This window comes from Lissotriton vulgaris, unplaced genomic scaffold (genome assembly GCF_964263255.1).
Source record: "Lissotriton vulgaris unplaced genomic scaffold, aLisVul1.2 SCAFFOLD_1358, whole genome shotgun sequence".
NCBI lineage: Eukaryota > Metazoa > Chordata > Amphibia > Caudata > Salamandridae > Lissotriton > Lissotriton vulgaris.
Genome location: NW_028244896.1, coordinates 375,436 through 395,046, shown reverse-complemented (window position 1 = coordinate 395,046; position 19,611 = coordinate 375,436). Strand labels below are relative to the sequence as shown.

The 19,611-nt window shown below is 44.9% G+C and overlaps 1 pseudogene; it reads left to right on the top strand.

Annotated features, from left to right (window-relative positions):
• Nucleotides 1-14,505: 14,505 nt before the first annotated feature.
• Nucleotides 14,506-16,367, top strand: LOC147666696 (thioredoxin-related transmembrane protein 2-like; annotated as a pseudogene).
• Nucleotides 16,368-19,611: the final 3,244 nt, after the last annotated feature.

Genomic DNA, 19,611 nt, shown 5'->3' with positions numbered 1-19,611 from the left:
CCCAACGACGTATCGCGTTCTTGCGTAATCCGTCATATGACGCGCCGCGTTAGCGCACCCGGAAGTGCTCCGGTGCGCGAGGCGCGAAGCGCAGCTTCCCGGAAGCAATGCGGAACGCGTAACGTAAGCAATTACATTTCAGTTGGTTCTCCCTCACAATATTTTCAATGTCACATAAAAGTCACCCATCACCCACTGCCATCTCTGGCTGTTTCCATGGTAACACCTCATTCTGCACCTGGCTGAAGGCACAGGTCAAAAGTTCATATCTCAACGTTCTACAGCAAAGTAACAACACTGTTTTCCCTCCAGAAACACCTGCCAATCCACAGCTCTGTTACATGTCTTTTTTTTCACACCCAATAGTACTTTTCGTTTAACATAAACATTAACATGCAACGTACTGTTCAATCTCCACTTCTTACAATCAACCAATCATTTTTATTTTTTAAACCACACCCAGCCTCTTCCTTTTTCTTTATTTAGAATTTCAACTTCTAACTACCATTCCACTTCCAGAACCGATCGGAGGACGACTACAAATCCCTTGAAAATGAAGGTCTGGCTAATAGGACACAGTTCTATTCACTGGAGTGAAAAATATGCAGTAAGCAGACGAATTTGCAACCTCAGCTTACCAAATGTACACATAACATGGATTTCCAAAAGAGGATTGAAATGTCACCAATTGATTCCATTGGTGAAAACTTTTATGCATCTCCCAGAACCAGACCTTATAATTGTGCACTGTGGTGGAAACGATCTAGGCACAATCACTGGGGTAGGTCTTGAAATGCTTCTAAAAGACACCTTTCGACAATTGATGACACTTTTTCCTCGATCTGCCTTGGTATATTCCAATATATGCCAAAGACAGAAATGGAATTGGTCCAATCACCATTGTGCACAATTTGAGAAAGCAAGGAGACATGTAAATAAATCTGTTTCTGCGTTCCTCAGAGATTATAGCATGGGTTCTATTTACCACAACAACTTGTGATACCACATGCAAGACGTCTATAGGCGAGACGGTGTTCATTTTACGAATGAGGGAAACAGAATCTTCCTCTGCAACATCAGGCTCTGCATCGGTGCTTACTTATAAATGCAGAAAACACTCAATTAACACAATGGCTCTTTTCAGAGCCACCTTATATCTAAGCACTCAAACTTCTGATTTATCTCCATTTTCACACTCTTGTAAAAAGGTGTGCGCGACCGAGTGCGCGCACCACGCAACTTTAAAAAAAAAATATATATATATATTTTCGCCTTTAAGGGCCTTACTGCACACCCTGAGAAAACCTACGCAGCAAAACAATCTCTACCTTCTCCCCTTTCCATATTCCAACGCTTTGAAATCAACAATATATTTACTTGCAATGACAAAATGGCGGTCAACACTTCCTGATTTCCTTCGAATCGAACGTTAACAGACGTCACGCAACAAAATTCCGCTCGCGCGCGCAGCCGTTGTGGTGCGCGCACGTGTGCGCGCGTATAGATATATAATTGACTTTAACTTTAATTTCCCCAGCAACTACTGAACGGATTTACACCATTCCAAAAAAAGCGTAATCTGCGAGCCGGACTGTACAGTTTTGCCAAATTTCTTATAAATCCATTCACCCGTTCGACCTGTAGCCGAGTCTAAAGGTCCTATGGAAAATAACATGGAGAAAACACGTTTTGGGACCCCCCTTTTATCTCAGCCCCCACTAGACAAATCCCCCCAAAACTTTTAGGGAAGGAGCGCAGCGGACCGAGCCATCTTCTTTGAGAAATTCGCTAAGATTCTTCAACCAGGGCCAAAGTTATTCCAAATAAAATGTTGAGGATTTCCTATGGAAACTAGATCCTAACTATAACTACCTACTGGCGACCGCCAGTAGGTAATATATATATATATATATATATATATATATATATATATATATATATATATATATATATATATATATATATATATATATATATATATTCACTGAAAAAACCATTGGTTATAGACCATATATAGTTAGGAATTAGCATTTACAAAACCTTAATTTACTCGCACAAAACCATAGAAATTCGCATATATAGTTAAATGCAATAACTATATATCGCGCACCCGCAATCCACTGCTGATGATGTCACATATTACATCATTCATGACATGGTCAGTGACATCACTGATGACATCACTGATGACAACTCAAATGACATCACTGATGACAACTCAAATGACATCACTGACAACATCACTAATGACATCAATCATGTGATAATACGATCAACCTCTTCAGACTCTAATATAACCTTAGATACACTCAGAGTAAACAGACACTCACAGACTGTCACTCATCCATGGAGTTACTCACACACCTAGTCAGTCATGCACTGAATCAATCACACCTCCATTTCCTCAACTATACAGTTATACACACCTTACTTATTCAAACATATACTAACACATATTTACTCTCTCATACAATCCCAGATACAAGTTTTCAATGATCCATTCAGCCACTCACACATTCACTGGCTCTTATACAAAGTAATTTATATATGTGAACTCTCACATGTATTGTGTTTTACATATGTACTTACTTTGACATGTAGCACTGAGATATCCATTCACTCACCAATACACTCGTACACAGTCAACCACCCATACAGCTGTTTCCACATGCAGTTTGGAACCCATAGATCTAGTGAATCAACTGTTCACACATGTATGCACAGAGTCACACACCTCCCAGCCACCCCCACACACACACTCACTCTCCCATACAAATACTTGGGCAACCAATCAATAACCCATATAGTTACTCATATAGCTACTGATCAAAACATGCAGCAATTCATAGAACAACAGATATAATGATGCACAAATTAAGACAGTTTAGTCACTAACCCATGCACTCAGTGAGACACATTTAATCACTCTCTCATACAGTCAGTCATGCACCTACTAAATCCTTCATCCAGACACTTATACATCCACTCATTCTTCAATATGTAAGACATATTTTAACTTTACAGAAACATACAGTCACTGGATGATGTCATCAGTGATGTCATCAGTGATGTCACTGACCATGTCATGAATAATGTAATATGTGACATCATCAGCAGTGGATTGCGGGTGCGCGATATATACTTATTGCATTTAACTATATATGCAAATTTCTATGGTTTTGTGTGAGTAAATTAAGGTTTTGTAAATGCTAATTCCTAACTATATATGGTCTATAACCAATGGTTTTTTCAGTGAATTTTCAAGGTTTTGTAAATGCTAATTCCTAACTATATATGGTCTATAACCTATGGTTTTTTCAGTGAATTTCAATGTTTTTTTAATAGCAAATATCAAAAACTGTCAAATGTCAAGTACGTGATAGGTAAAAACATTTTCGTGTTTATGCACGCTGATGTGCTTTGAACGCTGCCCCCCCTCGCCCCCCCCTCTTTTCTCTTAGGAGTACTCTCTCTTTGCAGATAGTGAAGGGTAGTTAACGCAGGCCTTTGCCCCCGTTGTAATCCGTCGTGCCTGCTTCTCACTCTATTTGATTGATTGTTATCCAAGCATTTACTGTTTTAGAATTGGTTCTCTTTGGTTCATTCTCTATTTACAAACAAGCACAGAGTCGCAATACTCTGTTTAGTCTTTGCAGATAGTGAAAAATCGTTTAAAAAAACAAAAGGAATCAAGCAAAATCAGTAGGCCACTAATGGGATCTCTTTTTGACCTCGCTAAAATAGAAACATTAAGAACAACCCCTCATGAGAAATACGAAACTATTGAGATGAACTGAGCTCCACACCATGATGGCTGCAAGACAGCTCGGCTCCGCCACCCACCCCACCCAAAATAACGACAAACCCTATGCAAATATTATAAATATATACAACACACCAGCAAAGTAACAGGTTAAAACATTTTATTAAATAACTATTTACATAACTATTTTATACTTTTTGTTGCCCGATCCGGCTAGCTCAATCGATCGAGCATGAGACTCATGCACTCTGATCTCCTTGGCCTCAGTCAAGCATTAATATTAAGATTTTCATACATGAGTGTACTTTTTGCCTTTTGGTGACTCTTCCATTCTGAACATTTTTCCACAATCCGTTTGACCTGAAACGATTACACAAATAAAACATTTGTGAGTTTTAAATTCCCGGAGAAGTATAATTCACCAATAGCTTTCTCTGTAGATCTTTTTCCATTAACAATCCCAGTTCCATCACCCGCCCAGGATATCACTACTATTAGTTGTCATTGTTGTTTCTGTTTTCTGATAGTGAAGGATAGGTAATGCGGACTTTTGTCCCCCGTTGTAATCTGTCATGCCCATCTACTCCCCACTGATTGAGAAACTAGTTCTACCCGGACCATTTATTAGAGGTACATCATCTGGCTCAACCGGAGAGTACCCCTAATAAAGAAGACATATGTAAAATACGAAGTAATCACTGTATCCTGTTAAACAGAAACTTTAGCATGAAACACACTTGAAAAGGAAGGGAAAGAAATCGAACAAAATCAGTAGGCCGCTGATGAGTTTTTGACTTCACTAGAAATAAGAAACATGAAAGTGGTGAGAGAAGCCAAGCTTGACGTTACGACGTTACGGCAGCCACAAGGTAGCTAACCTCCGCCACCCCCCCACTGCTCCAAGCATGTCTGTCCCACCGCCCACCACGCCCAATAACGGTAACATGAAATAGATACAAATCAGCAGATACCTACCCCCATTCCGGAAACTCCCGAAGTGCAACAGGTCCACGGTTACGCCCATTCGGAAGACGAGGCCTCGACACGTGCAGGGCGGGGCCCGACTAGCCGCCATCAGCCGGAGAAGTCGTGGGATGGTCGGCCCGGAATGTACTGGTCCTCCCATTCTCTTCTGGCGCCCTGCAGGCCACGGGGGGATGTCTTGCCTCTGCCTCCGAACCCCCCCTCTTCTTTCTTCAATAATGGCTGCGACAACGGGGGGGGGATGTCTTGCACATGCCACCGACCCCCCCCTCTCCTCGTATCTCCTGGTCTGGCCCCGGCTTGGTATGAGCTCCCCGTTTGGCCCTTAAGCGGCGCCCTGCAGGCCACGGGGGGGATGTCTTGCCTCTGCCTCCGACCCCCCCCCCCCCTCTTATCGCCTGGGTCCGGACATCACGGATATCAACGCCAGGTGTCGGCATTTGGTGAGCTGGGAGGGAGAGGCGGCGCGAACAAAACTCTCCCGCCCCCCCAGGTGGGGGCCCCTCAGCTGCACCCCCAACGCTCCACTCACCCAACAAAAGGTCTCGTCCACTATTGCGAGGCAATGATGCTCCGCTCACCCAGCGAGGGTCTCGTTTACTTTTGCGGTGCAACGGCTCTTCTGAGTTCAGCTAGAAAATGAGTCCTGCGTCCAAAAACGTTCTCCTCGACTTTGAAGATTCTATAAGAGCCACGGGGGCCCCCGACACCCGCAAACACCCCCGATGGGGAATGACTGCCATGATCACCCACGGAACGACCACGACGTAGCCGCGGGATGTCGGCACGCTCATGCCGGCGCCGGCCTCAGTCTCGAAATGACCAAAATCCTTAAAGACTACCAACTTGATCAGTTCCGGTGGGACACCAGTATGACCCGGTAGGAGAGATTGTTGCCTCCCACCCCACTTTCACTGATGGTTCATGTTGCCAGTCCCCTCTGCTACCCTTCAACAAAAACTTTTGGACTGCCGAAAGGGGTCCCGGTCCAACCACGAGTTGGTGGAGACATTTTGACTATACTTGGACCTTCCTGACCTCACCCAAAATGGCACCTGTACAAATGAAACTCTCAACTCCTTGTTGTGCCCCGATTGCTCAGCCTTGATTTCATGAGATATGTATGCAGTTTTTAGCACATGAATTGATATGGGATAAGACTGATTATATGTTCGGACAATGAATTGATCCGGGATGGGTATTGATTATACGTTCGAACAATGAATTGATATTAAGTTCTGATGCATCATTGATTACTGTATTTATTGAAGGTTCGAATTGTCGACACTTTTGGTACTTGCTCACAATGAATTATCGATATGATTTTGTTGCACTTGTCGCACTTTTTACTATGAAATTAATGACCACTTACTCTGTTATGTTTTCCACAAATAAATACCCCCCCCCCCATTTACAGTTCCAGCCTGCTCCGTGGCCGGCCCACGGGGTTGTAGGCCCGTATTTGTGCACCAACATTTTTATTAAAGGTTTTTGAAAAAGCAAACGTAGTTGTAACGCGTAGATTGGTAAGTTTCGAATAAATGGCCACTGTTTCCGATATAAAAAAAAAAAAAGCAGGTGAAATGAAGCAGCTCGATTAGTTAAGGGTTAAAAAGTATAGTACGCAGAAACATTGCAAATATGAATGATCCAGGTTTGTTGTATGTGTTTTTCATTTTTGTACAGCATAAAGCAATCGATAAAGATCCTGGTATTTAGCCTCTACTTTATATGCTACCTGTATCAGGGAAGTTGTTTTAAATGCCCCTAAGCCACCCCGAAGGAATGTCACCTGGCCCCCCTAGTACAAACGAAAACGACCCCGTACCACTGTAGGTTATCTCTCTTCCTCAATTCCTCAAAGGAGAGCACGAGCTCGCCCCCATTTTACACCGACTGCCCTTTGTTTTGACCCTCCCCTGCACACGATCCGTAATGCCACACTTGGGCGACCTATGCTATCCACAGGCCTCCGATAATTATCTCTCCCACATTACCGGTCCCCCCTGGGCTTAAACGCCGAGATGGTATGGACTGCATCCCGTGGAGATAGGCCGAGTATGTAAACTCTGTTCTTGTGTTCCTGCTTCCAGCGCCAGGCTATAAACTACATCCGCAGGGCTAGGTGATAGCCTGGGACCGGCCTGGACAATCGGACACAGAGGAAGAGGAGTGTCAGAGGGTGTGGTAGTGAATAGGGTGAAAGGGTGGTGTCGGGCAGGCACAGGGTGTGATTCTCAGGGAAGAGCAGCGCAGATGGGGGGAGGTTTATGGCCCATGCATAAGACAGAGAGCGGGGGTGACCAGTGCGTGGGGGAGATGCTTGCAAGGGTGGGGAGCCATGCTAAGGATCGGCGGCGTGCAGAGAGTGGTTCTGGTCAAGGCATCTAAAATGACTGCCGTGCACGACAAAAGTGTGGCATTGGAAAAAAAGCAAGATGGCGCAGACAAGGTTTATCAATACGGATTAATTTATAACAATTATTTTTAACAATATATTTACTCGCAGTGTCAAAATGGCGGTCAACACTTCCTGATTTCCTTCGAATCGAACGTTAACAGACGTCACGCAGCAAAAAAAAAAAAAAACGCTCACGCGCAGCCGCTGGAAGACAAGTATCAACATATATGAGCCTCCTCAACCACCCTCAGAAAACATAGGGGGTCAGGATACGTCTCCCGTACCCCCTTATACCCATTTCTCACATTATTTTTCCTCCATCTTGTAATTTAATTAAATCAAAACACAAAATGGCGAATTCCCGTTTCGCTACCAGATCGTGACCCGGTTCGCGAACCGGGAAGCGCTTCTACCGCGAAAAATCTATTTTTTTTTATTTGCCCCATGGGACCCTTTAATAACCCCAACATCATTCCTAGGGGGTCGAGAGGGGTCTACCTTGCCCCCTTTCATTAAATTCCCCCTTCGTTTTTCTCCTCCTCTTGTCTCTCGATCCTACCGAGAGACAAGATGGCGGCCGCACCGGACTGTTTAGAATGTTGACAGACACCGGAGAGCCAATCAGCTTCGCTTCACAAACGCCCGTTACGTGAAAAGTACGCGATCTGGAGCGCTATCCGGGACGCTGTCACAGATATATCTGTTTTTTTTAAACGTTAATTTCTCAAAATCCACTGGAGCACATATATTGAGACCCAGCAAAGGCACATCGGGCTAACAGTCCCTACAATTTTGCCAAGTTTCGTGTAAATCCATTCAGCCGTTAGAGCTAAAAGTGAGGCCAAACGCCCTATGGAAAAATGAATGGGAAAAACGCGTTTTGGGACCCCCCCTTTTTTCTCAGCCCCCCCTTGACGTCCCGGGTAGCGCTGCGGTTCGCGTACTTTTCGCGTAACGGGCGTTTGTGAACGGAATCGGCTGAAATTTTCACATTTTGTTTCTGATCAGCCTCTGAAAATTTGGGGGGGTTTCGCACCTCCGCCATACTATAATTTATAGGATGCCACCTTTGCATGTGGCGATGCATTGTATAGTTTCCAAAGCTATACTTTTTATCCGTGCCTCGAGACAGAGGTTCTTTACATATCAGGCATGTAACATAACGTGCATTCACCTTTTTTTGGCCTGCAGGAAATGAAAAAAACTGCCAAATAAAATTGGCCTTGCGGTGTGATTTCCGGGGCTCTTCAGGGAAAAATTTTATTTGATGTACATCTTGTTCTTCTTCTTCCTCCTCTTCTTCAGGGTTGGGAATAAACTGGGGAGGTGGTCCATCCTTCCTAGGAGGTTGTGGTGGTGGTGGGGGTCCACCAGCTGCAGCTACAATTGAAGCCATCTTCCAATAATGATAATAGTTCTTTCTCTCACGAAGTTGAAAGTCAGAGTGAGAAAAATAGGAGAGGGCTTTCATCATTTTGGAAAACAAAATGTTCTAAACCAATGAAAAGTGTAATTTTTAGGTCAAATGACCTAGCTTTACATCATTCAGAAATAAAAAATGAAATCAACCAATAAAAAGTGTTATTTTCAAGTCACATGACCTGTTATGCTTACGTTACGCGTCTCGTAACGCGACCCGGATCTCTTGCGAGTAGCTGCGCTTTGCGCCTTGGTTCGCGTTCCAGAATGCTTCCGGGTGCGCTAACGCGGCGCGTCATAAGACGTATTACGCTTTAACGCAATACGTCGCGCTTACGCGACGCGTCACAATATCATTTTCTAACGTGGTGGTTGCGCTAATGGAACGTTTACCGGTTCGTGGAGCGGGTCGCGGAACCTTATTAAGCTAACAAATAAATAAAAAAATATTACAAAAATATAAAATATATTTTTGAATTAGAATAAGAATACATTTTACAGCTTTTGATATTTGCTATTAAAAAACCATTGAAATGAGCAACCAATCAATAACCCATATAGTTACTCATATAGCTACTGATTAACACATGCAGCAGTTTACAGAACAACTGATGTCATCAGTGATGTCACTGACCATGTCATGAATGATGTAATATGTGACATCATCAGCAGTGGATTGCGGGTGCGCGATATATAGTTATTGCAACTAACTATATATGCGAATTTCTATGGTTTTGTGCGAGTAAATTAAGGTTTTGTAAATGCTAATCCCTAACTACATATGGTCTATAACCTATGGTTTTTTCAGTGAATATATATATATATATATATATATATATATATATATATATATATATATATATATATATATATATATATATATATATATATATATATATATATATATCCATACTAATATTATAAAGAGAGAGCCCAAACCTTTGAGGCGGGTAATCTCAGTAACCACAGCCCCAATCACAACACCCAATACCTCGTTGGAAAGGGCAGTTGCAGCAGAAGGACATAGGCTATGCAGACAGCCACCATATACATTATTTTTTTTATTGTTTTTATTAACTTTTCAAGAAACAGTGGTGTTCATCACAATCATACAGTGCAAGACATACAATTGTACCATAGGATACCATATACATTTAAAAGGTAAAAGAACGTGCCAGCAAAGTAGTCCCTTGTGGGCGTGTCTGCGTTGTGCTGTGGACGTGGGCTGGGGGCGTGCCAAATGCTGGGGGCGTGAGGTACGGACATCACATCGTGGGCTGTGGTCGTGTGCTGGGGGCGTGACAAATGCTGCGGGCGTGACAAAAGCTGCGGGCGTGTATCTGCCCTTCATGCCATGTGAGTCGTACATACAAGCACCAATTACGTTGCTGCGCAGCATCAATGGGCACGCTGGGGGCGTTAGAAACGCTGGGGGCATGTGTCTGGCCTTCATGCCATGTGAACGCAATTGTGCCGCATCAAGGGGCACGCTGGGGGCGTGAGAAACGCTGGGGGTGTGTGCTACGTTCTGCTCTTCATGCCATGTGGGTCGTACATTAATCAGAAGATTGTCTGCTGTGGCCGTGTGCTGGGGGCATGACAAACACGTTCAGCTGGAGGCCTGGTAAGTAACATTACTGCAGCCTCTCCTGCGCGCTGTTACTGAACTCTCTCATTCAACGAAATTAGTCGTGCCTGCTACCATCAACCAGGGCTCTAGCCGGGGTCAGGCGGCGGATCAGTTCACTAATTACAGGCGCCTGAAAACATCAAACAGGGCTGCAGCTGGGCCTCAAGCGGGGGAACAGGCCTGCATCTGGGCCTCAAGCGGGTAAACACACAAATGAGCGAGTCTGCGGGGACAATTACTGCAGCCTCTCCTACTTGCTGTCACTGAACTCTCTCATTAAACGAATTTACCCGCGGCTGATAACTCTCTCATTCAACGACATTACACGCGCCTTCTAACATCAACCAGGGCTGTAGCCGGGCTCAGGCGGCGGATCACTACACCAATTACACACGCCTGCTAACATCAACCAGGGCTGCAGCTGGCCCTTCTCCGTCCCTATTCTAATGAAACAAAAAATGTTGTCTACCGCGAGATTTAAAAATAAATTGCCCTTGCCAAATACACACATTACACACATTCTATTTCATACCCGGACAACATCGGGACGGGCTGCTAGTATATATGAGCAAGGCTCCAAGGAGCCGAAACGTCATGCGGCAGACTCTGTGTCATTAAAAAAGAGTTGCACTTAACTGGTCCGTGTCCAAGGTTTCTGTGCAGCGCTGCACTGCGAGCAGCCAGTGAAACGCGGTAAGCGGTGATATATATATATATATATATATGTATATATATATATATATATATATATATATATATATTACCTACTGGCGGTTGCCAGTAGGTATATATAGTTCGGATTTTATCTCTATGGGACTTTTGAAAATTCTATGTCTAATATAACGTGTGTAAAACCTATGTTTTTTTCTGTGAATTATATATATATATATATATACATACATATATGTAGATATAGGTATACTATATCTGAGTAAGGGGTGATTACACCACTTTACCCAGGCTCACCTTTTGGTGTTATACTACTCCGTTTGCCCTTACATTGTATCATCATTCAAAAAAGCCCCAAAGTATTTATGGTATTGCACTTAGCCCTTTCGTGTACACTGTGTGTTTTAAGGTGGCTTGGTTCCTGGTCAACGGGCCCGATTCACAGAACTAACTTAAGACAAAATCCTAAACTTACTACCATTTTGGTATTCACAGAAGGCACTTACTCATTTCGATATTCAGAGAAGTTAGGAGTCCTAACTTTAGGACTCCTAAATGCCTAAATTTACTAATCCTAAACTGAGAAAAATCCTAAATTTAAGGCTTTTGGTATTCATAGAAGGCATTTAGAAGTCCTAAAGGTAGGACTCCTAACTTCTCTGAATACGGAAATGAGTAAGTGCCTTATGTGAATACCAAAATGGTAGTAAGTTTAGGATTTTGTCTTACGTTAGTTCAGGGCCGGACTGGTCATGCCGGGCACCGGGCAATACCCCAGTAGGCTGGCAGGGGAGGAGGCTGGTTTTGTGACTGGAGGCCGGTTCTGTTGTTGGGGTCAACAACAGAACACAGACATTAAGCACTATCAGGCTACTGGCCTGTCTGAACGGGAGCACGATTCCTGATCAAAAGGAAATAATTCATTTCAAATCAGCGCGGCACTGCCACTGCGCCGATTTCAAATACATTATTTTATTTTGATTAGGCGGCCGCGCCGCCCAGCCCTATAAAGTATTACACGCTCCCTGCGTGATGACGTCACCCCCTGCTCCAGTCCAGTAACTCTGAAGCATGGCGCACCTGCTCACCCTGCTGTACTCGAGTCGGCCCGCAGCTAACAGTGCAGATGCAGTGAAATTCCGATGCCAGCATACATTGCAATTCAGAAAAGGGGGTGGTGATGAACAGAGTATCTGAATTAAGCAGACCACTCTTACCCAGTCCAAAGATCAGGGCTTGATCTATCACCGTTATTTATCTCACTGCACCATCACAGCTCAGAACCTGGCTATATGCAAATCAGTCTGTCCCTGGCCCAGTGCATCATGGGAACAGGGCAGACTAAACTACCAAGCCAATTCTTCACCAGAAAGGAGACAAGCTACGGGGACCGGTTTCTGGCATTTCAGCCGTCTTCGGCCCGGCTTGCTTGAATCCTGATGGTGCAGTGAGAAAGGGACTCATGTCTGAGTATACCCTGCCACACCTATAGTGGCCAAAAACGATTCAGAAAAGGGGGCTGTGATGAACAGAGTGTCTGAATTAAGCAGACCACTCTTACCCAGTCCAATGATCAGGGCTTGATCCATCACCGTTATTTATCTCACTGCACCATCCTAGCTCAGAACCTGGCTATATGCAAATCAGTCTGTCGCTGGCCCAGTGCATCATGGGAACAGGGCAGACTAAACTATCAAGCCAATTCTTCACCAGAAAGGAGACAAGCTACCGGGGACCGGTTTCTGGCATTTCAGCCGTCTTCGGCCCGGCTTGCTTGAATCCTGATGGTGCAGTGAGAAAGGGACTCATGTCTGAGTATACCCTGCCACACCTATAGTGGCCAAAAACGATTCAGAAAAGGGGGTGGTGATGAACAGAGTGTCTGAATTAAGCAGACCACTCTTACCCAGTTCAAAGATCAGGGCTTGATCCATCACCATTATTTATCTCACTGCACCATCCCAGCTCAGAACCTGGCTATATGCAAATCAGTCTGTCCCTGGCCCAGTGCATCATGGGAACAGGGCAGACTAAACTACCAAGCCAATTCTTCACCAGAAAGGAGACAAGCTACCGGGGACCGGTTTCTGGCATTTCAGCCGTCTTCGGCCCAGCTTGCTTGAATCCTGATGGTGCAGTGAGAAAGGGACTCATGTCTGAGTATACCCTGCCACACCTATAGTGGCCAAAAACGATTCAGAAAAGGGTGTGGTGATGAACAGAGTGTCTGAATTAAGCAGACCACTCTTACCCAGTCCAAAGATCAGGGCTTGATCCATCACCGTTATTTATCTCACTGCACCATCCCAGCTCAGAACCTGGCTCTGTAAAAGAAAAGCGTGTTTATCGACCCGGTATTACCCGGAGATAGGAGACTAAAAGCCATAAATCACTAGCCGGCGCACTCCTTTCATGAAGTAAGTGGCATACAAATGTTTGCTTGTGTCCTGTTATAAGCACATTGTATGAGGAGTGCTTTTGTACTGCAGAGTGTGACTATCGACAACAGGGCCTTGCTTCCCATAGGGTCTTCCTGGCTTCCATGGTCATCTGCATGATTTTTCACTTTTCTTGTTCGGCAATTCATAAATTCACTTAATGTATTTGTGTGGTTGACCTTTTTAAACTTCACCCAGTGTGTTGTGTTCCCTTATGGTGTTTTATGTATATTATTTAATGTGTGTATTGGCGATAATAGTATGAAGGCTGTGGAAGGATTTCACTTAACTGTTTCTCACAGTTTTATTATAACAACACTTGTTTAAGATTTGCACTTATTATGAATATGTGTGTACGCATCTTCCCTACTGTTTATAATATCTATATCCCCCAGTGGGCTACATTTAGATTAGGGCTTACTCTGACTGGTGCGGACGAATGCCAATGACCCTGATGGGCAATCCCAAACAAAAATTTTGACCATCTCCTGAATTTAGGTCTTTGAGGTTTAATAAATCCCATAAATCCCTGTCTGCTTTTGAATTTAGCACAGCTACCAAACAGTATGAATAACATAGGGATTTCCTTTGTACAAAAGTCAATTTTTTCGCTCAGTTTTTTAAATTTTGCGAAGTGACGGATTCGCTAATTTAGCAGCTCCAAATTGTGAATCCTTACTAGGGAATTCCAAATATCAATTTGGCATTTCTGTCCTAAGTGTTCACAAATTGTGATCCAGAGTAAAATAAAGTATCTGGATGTCATACACACTAAGTAGAAATTGTTGTGTTTTATACAAGGATAATGCAGGGCCGGACTGGCCATGCCGGGCATCGGGCAATCCCCCGGTAGGCTGGCAGGGGTGGGGCCGGTTTTGTGATCGGAGGCTGGTTCTGTTGTTGGGTCCGATTTATACAGTCGGTCCAAATCGGCCCCAACAACAGAACACAGACATTAAGCATAATCAGGCCGCTGGCATGTCTAAACGGGAGCACGATTCCTGATCGAAAATAAATAATTTATTTGAAATTGGCGTGGCACTGCCAGCATGAGAACTAATGCTGGCAGTGCTGTGCTGATTTCAAATAAATTATTTCATTTTGATTAGGCGTCCGCCGCCGCGCCGCCAAGCCCTATAAAGTATTACACGCTACCTGCGTGATGACTTCACCCCCTGCTCCAGTCCAGTAACCCTGAACCATGGCGGTCCTTTCGCACCTGCTCGCCTTGCTGTACTCGAGTTGGCCCCACGGCTCACGCGATGGCTCATGCCTGGAAGGCTGAGCCAGAACTACTGGGGAAGGAGACCGAAGTTATAGAGGGGACAAGACATGCCAGAGAGAGAACAAGACAGACAAGAAAGGGAGCTAATAAGATAGACCTCGTAGCGAGAGAATGAGACAGACCTGAGAGAGAATACGATAACCAGAGACTGTTGATGCAGAAACTGCATATTTCAGGTAATTAACATATCGTATGTACAAAATACTTGAGCTTCAGACAAGCTAGTGTATTATTAAATGTATTACCTGAATAGGACACCTTTTTTAGGGGGCCAGTACATTGCGGTGCACTGCATACATGCCACTGAACCCGATTCAGACGGGAGACTCAGGATTATTTAAACCCAAATTTGCTATATTTTGTCAGTATCCCGCTTAGAATCTCATCTGCTCCAATAGAAGCTCATGGGGGAAGTACATTCTCCGATTATGTTTTTTTTTAACTTCCACTTTCCTCTTCTAAAAGGTTGGTATGCATATTGCATGTAAATTTACCTCCTTTAGCCCACCATGACTCGGCAAGAATCCGGGTGGGGGTGGTGGGCAATTTCGGGAAGCATGACTAACTGGAAAATCAGGTTTCGTGACACAGCGAAAATCAGAGCTAAACCGGCCGATGTTTGTTTGTGCAGACTCGCGCTGTAGCGTTACTCAGCAAAAAAACGAAATCCGACTTGTGACTGTGTAAAACCAGCCAATGTTTGTGCCTAGCCAAAAAATACAAAACCCATACCGTGACTCGACAAAAAACAAAATCGTGACTTCTGAGTAAGCAGAACCAGCCGACGTTTCAGCGCAAACACAAGAAGACGTGCCATGCTTCAGCAGATATAGTAATGCGGAATGATGGCTGGCGCGGCCCTACTACCTCTTCCCAGCTCTGCTCTCGCCTTCCAGCTGGTGCGGAAGGTGCCGCCGCTGTGCCTCGGTTTGCCCACTCAGTGCCAGGATGGCAACTCCTGCGACTTTGACTGGAGGGAGGTCGAGATTCTGATGTTCCTCAGCGCCATCGTCATGATGAAGAACCGGCTCTCCATCATCATTGAGCAACACATGGGGAACATCTTCCTGAACAGTAAAGTGGCCAATGCAATTCTTTTCTTCCGTCTGGACATCCTGATGTGACTGCTCTATCTCCCCCTGTGCCTAGTGTTCTTGATGACCTGTACACCCCATCTCTACATGGGACCAGAATATATCAAATATTTCAATGACTAGACCATCGATGAGGAGATTGATAAAGATCGACGGGTGACCTGGCTCGTGGAGTTCTTTGCCAACTGGTCCTTGGAATGTCAGTCCTTCGCGCCGGTGTATGTGGACCTCTCCCTAAAGTACTACTGTGCTGGCCTGAAATTCGGGAAAGTGGACATTGGACGCTACTTAGATGTCAGCACCAGGTATAATGTCAGCACGTCTCCTCTCACAAAGCAGCTTCCCTCGCTGATTTAATTCCAGGGTGGGAAGGAAGTGCTGCGGAGGCCACAAGTCGACAAGAAGGGAAGGGCTATATCTTGGAGCTTCTCTGAGGAGAAGGTGATCCGGGAGTTCAAACTGAACAAGTTGTTCCAGAAATACAAGAAACTGCCCAAGCAATGGGAGATTATGGAAGAGGAGGAGCTCGAATCCCAACCTGGCGAGAATGAAAGCAAGAAAGACAAGTGATGCTTCCAACGGGACCATCCCCTTCCTCTCCATAGCTCGTCACCTCTTTCCGTATCATGGTGGGTCTTCCCTCCCTCCCTCCCTGGTGGGTGAGGTGAGGTGGTCTGCTGATTATTGCACTGTCTGGAGATGGGATAGATAACTTGTTTTGGTCTGTTTATGTTCTGTTTCTTCACCTGTTGGCTTGAACAGATGTCTGTCCGGCCTCTACCCCATCCCTACAAAACTAACATTCACATAGCAAGGAGCACATGGTTTCCCTCATGAGTCTCTACACATGTCTGTGAGCCCCCTTCTGAGTGACGCGGCATTCTCCTGTTCCGTGTCCTCCTTACTGAACGGTTCATTTCTCCACCTGCAATAGGACTGGGTCTACATTGTAAATGTTTTTTCTCCCAGAGCCTGGCGTATGTGCAGTAGGGAAATGAGTATGTATTGGGTGGGGCTGTGGGGTTAGGGTACAGTATGTTTGAGTGAGTGGCAGTCCGGTCAGAAGTTAGTTTTTTTGTGTTTTTGATTCACTTTTAGCCCTCTCAATCTGTGGGCCCCAAGTTTCTGTAAATATAGTTCTTGTTGTTAAAATTCTTTTGCTGGACTGTGTGGGTGGCCTATCCCATGAGCTGCTCCGTGCTGCTCTGTAAAATATGCTAATTCCTTATTTGTCCTATTGTGAATGAAGAAGGTAGTGAGGTTTGGAGCAAATAGGAAGACCGGAAACAAATTACAAATGTGAAATCTTACAGAGCAACTTACAAATGCAAGAAAAAATTTACCAGGCGGATGGAAATTCTCTACTTTCCGGTGTCTTTTTCCAGTTATCTGCCCTCTTCTGGCTGCCTCTCCTAAAGCTTTGTCTTGCGCTCCCACCTTTGTATGTTTTCTTTTTTGGAACTTGCTGTAGCCTTCCGTGCTTCCACTCTACCTAGGAGCATGCCCTAGGGCACTTTGCAGTATGGGGTTTCCCTCCCCTAGTCCTCATTCCTTGCTGCCAGGAGGAATGTTCAACAGAATTGCGAGTCTTGTACCTTTAGATAGGTTGTTTGGGCTGCCTGGACTATGGAGGGCTGTCTGCCAGGCTGACAAACATTGCTGAGGAGTTTAATGAAGTGCTTGAGATTATTACTTGTTCACCTGTTATTGCCTCGCACTCTCGTCTCTATCCTTCAGAGCTGCCATGGACATTATTGTGGTGTTACTTCTGATGAAACGCAGTATCCCCCTGGGTCTGATGGGATCGGTGCTGCTGAACCACAGGTTGTGACCACAGCACTGTTGAAGAAATTAAGGGAGAACTGAATGGGTGTGATACCGAGATGGTTTCATGTAGAAGCAACAAAATGTATGTCTCCTGACACACTGCTCCCTTCAGAGGAGTTCATTAAATCATGGGTATTACACAGTACACACCTACGTCACGTCACCACCTGACCTTTGATGCTGTGTCGCCTGACCACCATGATGATGATGTTGCTTGTTGTGTAGAAGATGAGGCGCGCAGCGCGCATATGTTACCGCCTCTGTGTCTGCGTGCCAATATTTCTTTAGGGTGGATGGGGGTGGGGTCTGCTGCTAATACTCATGCGCATTGGGAAAGTGCGCGTGACTGAGGCGAGGTAGGCAGCATTCAGAGCAACGCCAGAGAGGAGGACAGCCTGGAAAGAGAGTGGCACATCCCGTAATTTAATTTCCCCTGTCTGAACTGCCGCCCGCAGGTGAGTGCTTTGCATCGGTGCGCTGGCCAGATCTGATTGATTTATGTGTGGTGGTGGTGTTTGCATTTACATTGCAGGTTGTCTCTGCATTACTAAAGACAGCGTGAAGATGTTTGAATAGGCTAGCGCAAACTCATGTCATCTATACCAACTCATCCAGGCCTGAACTCATCCTCGCGTGACCTATCTAGTCTTAAGGTTCTATCAGGGTGAATGCATTGCTTACCTTTAACTGGGCTCAGCACTGCACTGTCTGGACTGTGGGGCCGGGGGGCAACGTCACGTCATATGGGAGGAGGCCTAGATATTGATGCCCTGACTGTCTGGTGTGGTGGGAGACAGGCCTAGTGGGCGAGCTTCCTTCCTGCTGGAGGCTGAGGAGGTCTATCCCCAGTTCCAGTTGGCAGCTCTGGTCTTTACGCCACATTTAGGTTTAGCATTTCAAAGTACCCTTTGTTGAGAGTTGCATTCCCTGTCTTTTGTTGTTGCAGGAGCGTCATAGATCCACAGGTGTTCTTTTGTTTGGGAGAGAACAGCAGCATCCATGCCTGCCGACTTTCACACCTGTCCGTGAAGAGATTTTTAGGAGCCTCAACCAATATCATGCAAGTGAGGCGATTTAGCAGTGTTTAGGGGCACAAAGACACCCTGGAAACAAAAAACAAAAATGGACCTTCTTTGCTTGAGAATAGCCCTTAGGAGGGCCAAGGGTTACCATGGGAGTGCCTGCCCCACTTGGCGATTCCTCTAGATCCCGGCTTATCATACAAAATCACATTTTGTATGGTAAATTGTCCACTGATCGTAGTCATTGAGGAGATGTGACCTAGTTGGAATTTTTAGGGTGATCTGACAGATATTGGATGCACAATAAATATTACGGCCGATTTCTACTCCACTAAGCCTGGTCTCTATAATTTCCAGGTTGGCCTCAGTGGGTCCTCAGTGGAATACCAGTAGGGGCTGAGTAATAGTGGCACAAATCTTGGGGTTATAGCTCTGCAGAAATAAACTAAAGACCCTCCTCTTTAGGTAACTCCCCCTCCCCTGGCGTCCCACCAAATGGTGAATCCCAGCTGGGAGAACGCCCCCTTGTCCTGCCTGTATTAACCACCTCAACGGTCCTCTGTACTCCCACCTTCACCCCCACTTTTCAACAGAGCTCCATTGCTTTGTAGGTAGTTCTAAATAAATACCTACAGGCATAGAATTAAAAGGAAGTGGGTGTGTATAAGAGCAAAAGTATGACACAAAAGAAAAAGAACGAAAAAAGACATAGGCATCAACATACAGAAGGGAACAGAGGTGAAGTTTGTCACTATGACTGTAAGAGAGGGAAAATCAAGTACAACAAGGCAGGAAAAAAGGAAAAATCATGGCATGAAGAAACGACAGAAAAATTAATATAATTTGCATGTTCTGGTTTAAAAAGAGATACTTTATGAGGTTAATGTATCCACTGTGGAGATCTCAGTTAAAGAAGGTGCAGATCACCGAGCTCCATTGTTAGAAGTCTGTGTGGTACCTGCAGCTCACTTGTTTCAGGCCGAGTCAGTGGGATATCTTGCTTGGTGACCATACCTACTGTCGAGCCCCATGTGTAACCTGTCAAGCTTTCTTATCTAAGCAGGGAGGCTCCAGAGGTA